At 33.3% G+C, this 14297-nt stretch overlaps 1 protein-coding gene across 1 annotated transcript in view; it reads left to right on the top strand.

The window, feature by feature from the left end:
* Orc2 (origin recognition complex subunit 2) overlaps positions 1-14297 on the top strand; it is a 93884-nt gene that overhangs the window by 3429 nt on the left and 76158 nt on the right. The gene's annotated exons all lie outside the window — the stretch shown is intronic.

Genomic DNA, 14297 nt, shown 5'->3' with positions numbered 1-14297 from the left:
CCAGTGGAACTGCCCTCACTACTGAGCTTAACTACATACACTACACTTTCCTCTCCAATGGCTACAGCGATCACAGTATCAAAAAAATAATTAGTTTCTCTCCCATTCCCAGTCCTTCTTGTCAACAAGAATTTAAAAATGCCATCACCATACCCTACATCCGTGGCACATCCGAAAAAATAGCCAAGATTCTAAAAAAGTACAACCTACACACAGCATATAAACCTCACCGCAAACTTACTACCCTTATCCATTCTACAAAAGATCAGCTCCCTCCTCTCTCTCTCTCTGCCTGGAGTTTACAAAGTACCCTGTTCCTGTAAGCTGGCGTACTTTGGACAGACAGGCAGATCAGCATCCATCCGCTTAGAGGAACACAAGTCTTACATCTGTAAACACAACTATGGTCATTCAGGCTTGGCTGACCATGTCTTGGACACCACCCACAGAGTATCATGGAAGAAAACCACCATGCTATATCACAGCAAATTCAAGAAAGAGAGACTATTCTTAGAAGCAGCAACAGCTCTTAGAAATCAACCAAATCTTAATAAATATGGTTCCATTAAACTTCCGAAGATTTGGGAAACACTCATCACCAGATATCCTATTTTATATTCCAGGCCACCTACAACCGCCCTTAGAGGGTGCTCCACCTAGATAGGACTTTAGTGTCACCCACGTGGTTGGGCTTAGTATTGTATGATATTTGTGTTATGTTACATTAGTTATTTTTGTAATCCCTGTAGATGTCCTAGTGACTAGGATGAAATATAGGAAGTATCAAATTCTTTTTAATCCTTTCTGAGTGTTGTAAAAAATCCAATAAACCTCCAACATTATGTCTTCACAGCACTTAAGCCTCTATACAAAAATTTTGAGTAACTTATTATGTATTTTAATTTAAATTTAATTTTACTATTATTATAATTTCTGCTTAGCTCTTCCACAAATGACCTCCAGCGGACCCTGGATAGGTTTGTAACTGTTTGTGCAGACGCCGGAATGAAGATCAGTGTGGCCAAAACTGAAACATTTGTGGTCTCAAGACAACCATCCCAGTGTGCACTCTAAATGTAAGTGGAGTCCCAATGAGACAGGTGGAGAAGTTTAAATACCTTGGGTCCATATTCACGAATGATGGAAAATGGGACGTAGAGCTAGATACTCGAATTGGCTTAGCAAGCTCAGTATTGCGGGAGCTTGGCCGTTCAGTAGTATTCAAGCGGGAGTTAAGCTAGAAGGCAAAGCTGGCTGTCTTCAATACAGTCTATGTCCCCATCCTCACCTATGGCCATGAGAGTTGGGTAATGACCGAAAGAATGCGGACACGAATCCAAGCGGCTGAAATGAGGTTCCTTCGAGGGGTTGCAGGGCTGACAAAACTCGACAGAGTCAGAAGCTCTGCAATTCAGAAAACCCTCAATACTCAACCGCTGCTTCTTTGTGTTGAGAGATCACAGTTACGCTGGTACGGGCACCTGGTCAGAATGCCACAAGAGAGGCTCCCTCAGCAGGCCCTCTTTGCCAAGCCAGCGGGTGGGAGGCCACATGGAAGGCCGAGGGCTCGCTGGATAGATTATATCCAAAACCTTGGGTGGACACGTTTGGGAATCCCACCAGAACACCTGAACTTGGTGGCAGAGGATCGTGACCATTGGATGTTCCTCTTGCAGCTTTTGCCCCCACAACCCATTTAAGAAGAGTGGACCTTGAAGATGTATGTATAATTACTGCCAATCGGCTTAATTACAATTAATTAGCTGTCACAAATACAATTGCTTTTTATTAAAAAAAAAATTATTATTAAACCCTCCATGAAATCAAAAGACTCATTGCAGGAGGTCTCACTGTCACATACACACAGTTCATCATACTAGGATATATTGATTACATACAGGATAATATTGATTTTTATAATCAGCTACAAAACATATATAATAAAATAAATAAAAATGATTACATAATTTTAGCAGGAGACTTAAATACAAGAATTGGAAACACGAAAATTAATAATAATATAGGAATACATGGAGAACACACTCTAAACAAAAATGGTAAAAAATTGATTCACTTTGTAGTTTATAATAACCTAAAAATAATGAATTCCTTCTATAAACATAAAGACATACATAAATATACTTGGGCAGCAAGTGGATGGAAATCAATATTAGATTACTTCATATTAAATGCAAAGACATCAAAATTTTCACTAGATGTTAGAGTTCACAGAGGATATGAAATAAGCAGTGACCACTTCCTTGTTAAAATAAAATTAAGATTACCACCTAAATGGCTACAAGTAACAAGAACAGAAAGAAAAATTGAAACATTTGTTTATAAAACTAGACTATTGAATGACACAAATGTACAATGGCTATATGAACAAAGAATTAACCAGTATCTAGATAAAATAAAACAAAATGAAGAAATAGAAATAGAATGGCTTAATATAAAAACGATACTAAATGCAGCAGCAAATGAAAGCTTAGGAAAGACCAAAAAATTCAATAAAAGAAAAAAACTGAAGATCTGGGATGATACAATCAAAGAAATAATCAAAAAGAAAAAAGAAGCTTATCACAGATGGTTAAGCAGTAAAAGATTAGAAGATGAAATAGAATATAAAAGAATAAGAGCCATAGCTAAAAGAGAAGTCAGAAAAAGACATAGAGAATCATGGAATAAATTTGTTTCTAATTTAGAACATGATTTATATAAAATAAGACCCAATGTATATAAGATTTTGAAACACCTAAATGCAGATACCAAAGAAAACATAAAATTAAACACTGAATTGAAATTAGAAGAATTTCTAAATTACTACACAGAACTGTGGACAGACAAATATTTTAAAAAAGACAACTGGCAAACAATTAACGAAAATGAAAAGGAAATAACTGAAGAAGAATTAGAAATCAGCCTGAAAGAAACAAGAAACGGAAAATCACCTGGAGAAGATAAGCTAGGTTCAGAACTATATAAATATGCAGGAACAAGATTCAAAGGAAGACTCTTATTATTTTTAAATAAAATTTACTCAACTGATATCCCCCCAATAGAATGGAAAAAAGCAATTGTGATTCCTATCTTTAAGAAAGTTAAGCGAGATGACCCTAAAAACTATAGAGGTATCAATATACTAAATTCATGTTACAAAATATACAGCAGAATCTTAAATAACAAACTAATGAAATATTCCGAAAACTTTATTCTAAAGGTACAAAATGGATTTAGAAAAGGACGATCATGTATAGACCCAGCCTTCTGCCTAAAATTAATAATAGAGAAAAGAAGAGAATATAATTTAGAAACGCATATTGCATTTATTGACTTTGAAAAAGCATTTGACAAAGTTAAAAGAAACATATTATTTAACATATTAAAAGAAAGACAAATACCAAATAATATCCTAAAAGCTGTCACAAGTATATATGAAAATAATCAAATACAAATAAGATTAAATCATGAGCTATCATATACAAGAGAGATAAACCAAGGGGTCCGACAGGGATGTCCTCTCTCAGCAACTCTTTTTAATATCTACTTAAATGAAATAATAATAAAATGGAGTAAAAATTTACATCAAGGAATTAAACTTTCACCTACAGTTAACTTAAACACTCTCCTCTTTGCTGACGACCAAATAATAATTACAAATTCTGAAGATAACTTACAGAAAGCTATTTTAAATCTAAATGAGATATCCAAAGATTATGGTATGATAATATCAACGGAAAAATCAAAAACTATGGCCTTTAAAGGACAAGATCCAGCAAGAACTAAAATAGTATTAGATAACAAGATCTTAAAACAGGTGAATTCATTTAACTACCTAGGACGTATGATCACTTATGAAAATGAAAAAAGATATAAACATAAAAATTGCAAAATATTTAAAAATAACAATAGTAATTAACTCTATATTTAAACCAAACCTAGTTCAAAAACAAACCAGGCTAAAAGTATACAATACATTAGCCCTACCGGTCTTAATGTATGGAAGCGAAATCTGGACAATAAAACAAAAAGACAAACAAAGATTAACAACAGCAGAAATGAAGTTTATGAGAAAAACTACAAAGTATACCCTATTTGATCACAAAAGAAACGAAGATATTATGAAAGAATTAAACCAAGAACCAGTAATTGAAAAAATTAAAAAATATAAACATAGATGGATAGAACACATTCAAAGAATGAAAACAGAAAGATTACCAAAACAAGCCTTAAAGTACAAGCCATTAGGAAAAAGAAAACCAGGACGTCCTCTTAAACGATTCAATGATGACTTCTAAGGCCGGAACAGGCCATACTAGGCCTAAATCCTTGATACGGATGATGATGATGAAATCAAAAGACTCATTGCAGGAGGTCTCACTGTCACATACACACAGTTCATCATACTGCACCTTAAATATATTCACCATCTCTGCACTTACCACACTCTCATGCACTGCATTCCAATCACTCACCACTCTTCATGCAAAAAATCTGTCCCCCCCCCCCCCTTTCTTCCTAACATCCTTCTTCTGCAGCTTCCAAGGATAACCTCTTGCCGGTCTTCCCCACATTCTACAAGGGTGGTCTGAAAAGTTCTCGGCCTCAACCATAGATGGCAACACTATTAGCAAGAGATTTCTAAGTTGGTACATTTGTCATAAGCATCCATGTGAAATTGCAAGTCATTCTATCAAGAAGTTTGTTTTATACAGCTGTCTGAAGCAAAAGTGTTGTCTGTATTATCCCTTGAAATGGATAACATTGAGTATCGTAAGGTTCCCCAAAATCATTGGGATAAGTGAAACATGATTGAATGAAAATGATATTCTAATAGAAATAGAAGGATACAGTATTTTTTACAAGGATAGAAGGGATAAGAAAGGAGGGGAATTATGTCCATATAATGTATAATGAAAGAGGGAAATAGTGGCAATGGTTATGAGGCATTGTGAAGCAACATGGAGGTTGACAGGAAGACATATTTAGTTGGATGTTGCTGTATGCCCAGGAATGTGGAGGATAGTGATGAAGAAGTGTATAAACAATTTGGATCAGTGAACAAAGGAAGGGTAATTTTAATTAGGGCAGTATAGATTGGAATGAAGAGATAACATTTAGGAATAAAGAAAATTATATTCTTGAGTTCTTGAGAGATAACTATCTGAGGTGGCATGTAAAGGAAGGCATGTAAGGATCGAGACTTCTAGATCTGATAATTTCATCAGAGGATGTAATTGTGAGAGGGATTTCACACTTTCCTCTAGTTGGTGAAAGTGATCGTGAAGTGATCATATGCAAACTTTTGTGAGGAGAGGGTATATGTGGAATTATAAGGCTGGTGATTATGACAAGCTTAGGAGAGAGCGTGAAGTTATAGCATGGAATGACTAGTCGAGAAGTAAGGAAATAAATGCTGCATGGGAAGTGATAAAGAAATACATAAGAACATCAATGTGTGAATGCATTCTGAAGACCAAATGTCTAAACAAGGTAGGTGTAAAATGGATGAATGTAGAGGGTTTAACGGCAAAAGAAATTCAATCGAAGTTCATAAAAGTTTATGGGCACTCCTCTCCTTTGTTTTCGACAATTAAGAAATGGGCTACCAAGTTTAAATGTGGCCATACCAGGCTTGAAGATAATCTACGTGAAGGATGTCCAAAAAGTGTAACAACACCAGAAATCATTGATCAAGTGCATGATATGGTATTGGATGACCAGCGAGTCAAAGTGCATGAAATTGCTGAGACTATGGGCATTTCAAAAGAATATGTAGGATGTATTTTGCATGAAGAATTGCAATGAAAAAGCTTTGCGCAAGATGGGTGCCAAGCTTTGCTCAAATGCTTGCTTATCCAAAACGCACTCACATGAAAATCTCTGAACGGTGCTTGGAGCGTTTTAACAAGAATAAAACTGATTTTGTGCATCGATTTATTACTGTGGATGAGACTTGGATTCACCATTACACACCATAATCCAAACAGCAGTTAAAACAGTGGACAGAAGCCGGTTGTTCAGCACCAAAGAAGACAAAGTTGGTTCCTTCAGCAGGAAAGCATCGGTGTTTTGGGATACTAAAGGCATTTTGTTTATTAATTATCTTGAAAAGGGTAAGACAATAATTGGGGAATATTATTCAATCTTTTAACCAGACTAGACAAAAAAATTCGTGAGAAAGACCCTGTTTGGAGAAGAAAAAAAGTCATCTTTCATCAGGACAATTCACCTTCCACAAAAGTGTTTTGGCAATGGGAAAATTAAGAGACAAGGATCTGCACTATGAATTGTTAGAACATCCATCCTGTTCCCCAAATTTGTCTCCCTCTGACTTCTATCTCTTCCCAAAACTAAAAATTTTCCTCCCTATATGTAAAACCTCCTCCACATTAATCTGGTGATAACCCCTTGACATGTCTCAATCATATATCCCTCCTTTTCCTTGCCATCAGTTTCTGCAAATATTGTAACAAGCTACACCTAATTTTATTCTATTTTGTAATGCTGATTTTAGCATATTAAAGTCAGAATAGTGAAATTTTAGGTTGGTGAAAATAATCAAAACTAATTATATTTTTGAATGATTTTTTGTAATCCCATCCCCCTCAATCAGTAGCTGATGTCCTGTTTCAAATTAGGGAATCCTAATGTGTGCATATGTGTATTACAAAAAATTAAAATTTTACCAGAGACCAATGTTTTGTACAAATCTGAATGAACTGATGTTTTGATAAACTTTGTTTCTAATATGTATGTATTTCTTTTTAATATGTATGTTTTCTATAGGTGGGATCTTTCTAAGCAACAAATACAAAATGTTATATTCAGGCAATAACAATCAGGCAAAAGAAGTAGCTATAGTATTCAATACTATATACAAGAATAATCTTTAATGCCAGGTGATATCAAGTATAGTGATGTGGGCAAATATCAGAATGGAGAACTGGGGAACGAGACTTATTTATGCCTACGGTCCTACAGAAGGTTATTAATGGTGACATGGAGAAATTTTTTAAAGCATTAGAGAAGGCAGTTGACACAATGAAAAAGAGAATAAAAAGTCTACTCAAAAAAGTTTCTTCCTGGCCTCCTGATATCACAAAAAAAACTCAAACCCTTCAGTTGTCCCCCCCCTTCTGGGTGTATGGTTTAGCTAAGATTTATACCCCCCCCCCCAATGACCCATAGTCGATACCATTGATTCTCCATGCTATAAATTATCCAGTTAACAAAATCTCATGCCCCCTTTACTGGTCATGCCATGTCATACATAAAAAAAAAAAATTGTTCCCATTTTAAAGGCTCTATTGAAAATATAATTGTGAATGATACTGATATCTTAGTGAATTTTGACATCACATCATTGTTTATTAACATTCCCTTAAATGACACCTTATTTCTTTTAAAATTTTTTTTTCACCTTGATATCATTGACCTAGTTTTCTTTGCTACCCATTCTGGTTATTTCATGTTGGAAGAACAAATTTACAAAACGACAGAGCATACCTCTATGGGTCTCACCTCTCCCTTGCCAATTTTTTTATGGAAGATTTTGAAAAACAAACTCTTGTCTCAGCTCCTCTCAAACCTTCTGTCTGATTGAGATATGTAGATGATGTTTTTTCTATTTGGTCTCATGACCCAGACTCATTAGATACCTTTTTATATCATCTAGAATCCAATTTACTATGGAAAAGGAAACTAATAATAGCCTGGCTTTTCTAGACACCTTGGTGACCAACCTACCTAATGGTAACCTGTCTTTTTCAGTATATAGCAAATCCAGTCACAAAGGCAGATAGATTCACAAACTTTCCTATCATCCTCTCTCAACAATATGGCATAATAAAAACACTAACCTATAGAGCTTTAAAAAAAAATTACACCACCACCATCTATTGCCGACCGCCACCATTAGTATTTCCAGAGACAATCACAAACATCCATTCCCACGGAGGGATGTTTGTGAACGCTGATGGATGTTCACGGGATGTTTATAAACAAAATAAATGTGTTTTATTTGCAATAGAAGTTTTTATGACAAACAGCCTATAAATAATACATAAATATTATCTAAACACAATAATATTGAAATACGTTATATTTCTCTTTTGTTTTTATACTTCAAGTGATAATCAACGGTACCAATAAAGGGGCATTATTTTATAGTCCTATTTATTTATATGAGATACCAAAAGTGAATTCTTATTTGTAAAATGGTAGTAACAGTAACTATAACGTTTTATTTAATAAAATTACAGTAAAACCCCAAAGTTACGTGGTAGGTGGGACCAACAAAAAACGCATAAGTCGAATTCGTGTAACTCGAGGTATAATTTTGCATGTAATTTATATATACAAACATGCAATTGGGACCAAAGGTTTACAAAAACACCTATATTTTTTAAGAAATATAATCATAATTGTAGTTTTTTGTACATAAAAAAAAGAAAGTTATTTCTATGTCGATGGTTTCATAAAATCTAATAGATTCGTCTGACGGCATAATGTCTTTTTCTTGTCACGCAAAATTTCTTCATAGCAAGCTAATGATTTTTTTATTCTTTGCCTTGTGGCTACAATTCGTTCCTCGTTAGAATCTATGTCCTCCAAAATCTGTAAACCTTTCTTTTATGATTGTTCTTACTGTGGATTCCTGTAGATCGAACTTCTTTGCTAGCTCACAAATTTTCATTCAGCCATTAAAATCCTTAGTGATGTTGAGTTTTGTTTCTAAAGTCAATGTTTTTCTTTTCTTGCTAGCTGTAGAAGAATCAGACTTGCTTCTTTTGGACGACATTATTATTATTTATGTGATAAAATTTTTATCAAGAACATAACATTAAAACATTAAACAATCGCAAGGTTTGTAGACTATAAAAATCGTGTATGAATGGAGACCGTGCGAAACACGTCAGTGCTTATTCACAGTATGTGCGACACTGGCGAATGCGGCTGGCGGCTGAAAGATACAACTAGTGGTGAGGCGTGAAGTGGACGGGAATACGTACATATAAGAAACCGCGTAACTCCAGATTCGCGTAAGTCGGGGTATGACTGTACTTTCGAAACTATGAAACGATTTTACAGAAACAAAAAAAAAACCTCACTGTCTGGTGAACATTTACCAAGAAAAAAAAAACTCTCTTCTTTACAGGTTTACATTTACGAACAATTACTTTAAGGAAATACTTGTGACAACAGCTGCTACACCTTATTTCCTCCTTCACGTCTTGTGTTTTTCTAGGAGGCTCTATAGCTGAGCGATGATTTTCTAGAAAAGATTTGACATAAGGATTCGGATTAAATTCAATCAATGGTTTCCCATTTATACATATTGTCATTAAATCTGAAATATATCATAGTGAGAGAAGATCTCTTCGTTGTTACGATGTTATTCATCACACTAAAAGCTCGTTCGGCTTCCGCGCTGCAAACTGCAATTGTTGCCATAATCGCTTTGGCTTTTTTTCGCCGTGCTGGGAATTTCGTTTCATAACTTTCCAGTCAAAGCCATTTCCACTAAATCTCTAAAATCATTAATTTTCATTTCATATTTCAAAATAAAATTTAAAGATCTTATCTTTTTTTCCCTTCTAACCATGGATGTGTAACTTCTTCCATACTCCATGTTTCAGAATAACATACATTTAAAATGTTTTTGAGTTCTTCATCTTCCAAATCCTCATAATTTTCATTTTTAAGTTTAAAATTTCTTTGCTGTATTAATCTATCCTTTAAAGACATTATAAGGGTGAATGTTTCTCGCGGTAGTTTGTGAAATCTGATTTTGCTTTCAATTGCTATTCCTTCAAATCGTTTTGATTTTAACAATGGTATCAATTTTAGATTCACAAGAACCTACAGAATTTTTAAAATCATTAATTGCAGTGATTGTTTACATGATTAAGGAGTTAGCCCTTATAATACTTATATTGCAACTTTGTAGAGCTTCTGACAGATATAATTCCTGTAGGGATTATCATATCTCAATCATTAATGCTAGATCTTTTAACAATTCAAATTGAGAAGTCGGTTTAAAAAGCCCTTATATTTATCGTTCGATGCAAAATGCTTGCATAAAGCTGGGTAATTTCCCCACACAGCAAGAGCCGTTCATAAACTGCAAGCTGCCCATCATGGTCCAAACACACGGCTGATCTTTAAAATTTCGATACCAAGGTCTTTTGCTATCATATTTAATTATCGTTGATGTTTTGGTTGTTGATGATGAAAAGCATATAATTTATCCATGAATATTTCAAAATAATTTATTTGTTTAATGTTTTTTATCAAATCATCTAATGCTAATTGTAAACAATGAGCTATGCAATGCCAAATCGTAATGTTGGGAAATTTTTGTAGAAGTTTGATTGCAACACCTGATTTGTTTCCTGGCATTACACTAGATCCATCAGAACAAACTGCAATAAGATGATTTTTTAAATCGTTATCAGAAAATCCAGATGAATTTAAACTAGCATGTATACATTCCACGGTGGTATTTTCTAGTTCTGCAAGATCTACAAAAATCATACATGGTTCAGTGAGCTCAACTTGTATGTGAATAATTAAAACACTTTTTTTCTATAATAGCAGACAAATTGACAACATTATCGACTGCTATTATAGAGATTTTGCTTTTTTTTTCTATTATTTTGGAGAATATTTGTTTAGAATAATGTTCAACTATTCTAATTCATGAGAATCTAGAATGCAATGATAATCCTAGAACAATACCATTTTTAATTTGGAGCTCGATTAAATCTGGCAAATCAGACATTGGTCAGTTTCTCTTCACCAAACTATAAACAGAATTAAACAGTTTTGAAGTTATCACAATTTCTTTTTCATTTAGTTTGTAAATTAAATTTGGTAATATAGATTTGCAACATTCTTCATTTATTTTTATGATTTTATTATGAGCAAATGATTCATTATGTTTGGATAACTTTTTATGCAAAGATGCAGTTCTTGAGTTTGTAGTGTTTTCATTCGGTTCCATTTTCATTTCTACATTATCTATATGGATCACATTATGAAGAAAAGTGGTATTAAATCTGATATCAAAATTGTCAATGTTAATCTTAGTTCTTTACTTTAGGCAGATGATGTTATATTTCTAATACATTCAGTACTAGTCTGCAAGATTCATTGACTAAATTGAAAAACTGTTATAATAAATTTGTTATAAAAATCAGCAATAAAAAGACAATCAAAATAGGCAGAAACAAAGACATCGACTGTATCCTCAATGCAGAATATATAGAACAAGTTAAACATCCCAGCTATTTAGGCACAATTTTTAGGGAAGATGCAAATTAAATATGGAAATAAACAACAGAATTAGTTAAGCTGATATGATAGGAAGTCAGCTGAATAATTTTATATGAAATAAGAAAGAAATTAGTCAGAACACTAAATTAGCTGTATATATACAGACAGTTTGAAATCTAGAGAGCACTGATATTAGAGTCCTGAGAAAGATTAGTGGAGTGAACAGATGACATCAATGGCAGTATCACATTAAAAAATGAGGATATTAGGAAAGAATTTGCCATTGTTAGCATTCAGGAATGTGTTAGTAGAGCTGATCTCAGATGTTATGGTCACTTATACAGAATCAAATAGGAAAGATCAGCAATGTCAATGGGTGGATTGATGATGTAGGTGGATTGATACAATAAAAAGTGCTTTAGAAGACAGAAATACAAGATCTGATAATGTTGGAGTCTTGACAGATAGCAGATTAATTTGGAGGAAAATTGCTGATTGGAAGTGAATAATGGTGTAACTTTTTCATTGCAGTACTATCAAAATATCCTGTTACACTCCTTGAGGTTACACATCGGGGTTTGATTATGATGATTTATATATGTATACATGATCCCAAGGGAGTGGTAAACTTTTCTCTGTGGGATGTTAATGCCAAATACTCAGAAAAATTACTGAAAAGTATTATATCATGCAGTTTTTCCCCTAGCATGCTCTATTCATTTATTCTTTTATTTATTTATTTATTATGAATATCCCACTTGCTAAAGTGTTAACCTAGAGCACTACTGGGTAAGTATCAAGGTAAGTTAAGAATCAGATAATTTTGGGGATCCTGCTGTAGAGATTAACATGACCCAGCAAGCAGGTTAATAGTCTTACATCAGTAATTTAAATCATTTGCTGCATCCAGACAATTTCAAACATCCATACCTCAGTGGGGTTCAAGTCCACAGCATGGAGATTTGAAAACAGAAATACTATTCACTCAACCAGTCAGGCTGGCATATACATGTTTATAAACATAAATGGTTCATTATTATTATTATTGCAGGCAACACAAATCACTCATATAAACTCAGTATGGTGATGTCACCATGCTTGATATTTTAAACGTTTTTGATGCCTTGGGATTTGTATTTGTTTAGTTGGCAAATATGGGTGATGTTTGCTAACTAAATAAATACAAGTTAGTGTTTACCAATTTACAAAGATGTTTTAAGCAGTACTGGTAATTATATGACTGATAGTCCTGATGCAAAGGTTATCAAAAGAAAACTGGTATCTGTTTGTAAATTTAATAACTGTGATGTTTTGTAAGATTCTGAAATTTGTGCACAATCATTACATGCCAAATTAAAGTGCTGGGAATTAATGAAATCTGATAGAAGTTTTGAAAAATTGAGTCATGTCAGATAGTGTCATCATTTTCATGAATGCTTATGATCAAATGAGTTGAAACATTCGTTGTGTGAGCTTTAAAAATTATCAGAAAATGCACTCATCATTAGGAACATTGACTAAAGCATTTTCAATGAATGTTATCAAATACAATAACAACTCAGTATATGTTTGCCTCTGTTGCTGTGTTCATAGAAAATAGAGCCAGTATGATTTTTGTAACTTTATAATAATTCTTTATGAATGCATTGATTTGGGAAGTGCTGTTTCTATTCCTGCTTGTTAAAATTTGGCAACACCAGACTGCTGCAGTCCAATTAATGCAACATCATTTGTCATCAGTGTTGAAAATACCATGTTTCAACTGAAGGTCACAGACACATTCCAGCCAGGTTCATATGAAGGTAGAAGAGTTTTTCTTCCCAGAAATGGGGATAAGGTTGTCCTTGCAAGATACAACCCTCCAGAAAAAAATGGTTAAAAGAATTCTAGATATAATGTATACTGACCTTGTTGCTTTAGCTTTTTTGGTTGTAATTCCAATTAGATTTCCTTTTTTGATGTGTGAGAGGGAGGAATAAGTTGAGCTATTTAACTTCTCCCCATATGCAGCTAGAAAGAAAATGTATTTATAAGAAAGAATTCTAGAAATAATTGAATTTTATATTGGATATTCTGTATGTTTTTCCATAGTTTTTGTTGAGTATCTAGCTTTTGATATTTGAACATTTGGTTGTCCTTTGTATATACATTTTTTATAAAAATAAGGAAAATCATCCTCTCTCTCTCTCTATCAGGTTTACAGAAATTAACAGAGAACTGTGAATTCAAGGGCATTTCATTGAATATACAAATAAAATACAGTTATCTGCTAAGAAAGCAGATGAATGTTTGGATTAATTTGTTCGCTTCTATTAAATTCATTGGGATAAAGCTTGAATTTTACAAAATTAATGCAAGGTCATTTGATTGCATTGCTGTTGTTATACTGTTTGAAGGAACAGTATTGCAAAACAGTGATATTATTGACTATTAAAGAGCTGCTGTTAAAATACTACAGTGATAAACTTGAATTATAATGAATTTGAAATTGTGGACTAATCAAGAAATGCTGCATATGAAAATCAGATTATCTGATGAACCTAACATTCATATTAATAGTAACAACTAGCATACTATTACCACAGTCTTGAGAAATTATTATATGCAGTGTAATGGGAATTAAAAATTGAAATAGCTTAATTCCAGTCATAAACATAAAAAGAAGCTACCTCTTCTAGTGTGGCAAAACTTATGTATAATTAATTAATGTTTATAATTTTACGTTTTTTAAATTGCATTAATTTAAATTCATCATATTAATGTTATTGTGATTAGTCTATTGCTAAATAAAACCCTTAAATGAGGAGATTTGTGCTATGTTGTGCAAAATAAAATGACATCATAGTTGACTTATTAGGACAAACAAGACTAGAATTATAACTGGAAGCAGATAAGATAAAATGGGACATCATTGGATCGAGTGAAACTCGGAGACTTGGTGAAAATAGTATTAATCTAAAGGATAGACATCTACTATCCTTTAGATTAATACTCTAATAGACATCTACTATCCTTTA

This window comes from Typopeltis vanoorti, chromosome 23 (genome assembly GCF_054136105.1).
Source record: "Typopeltis vanoorti isolate ZY-2024b chromosome 23, IOZ_Tvanoo_1.0, whole genome shotgun sequence".
Classification (NCBI taxonomy): Eukaryota; Metazoa; Arthropoda; class Arachnida; order Uropygi; family Thelyphonidae; genus Typopeltis; species Typopeltis vanoorti.
This window is presented reverse-complemented; position numbering and strand designations above follow the sequence as displayed.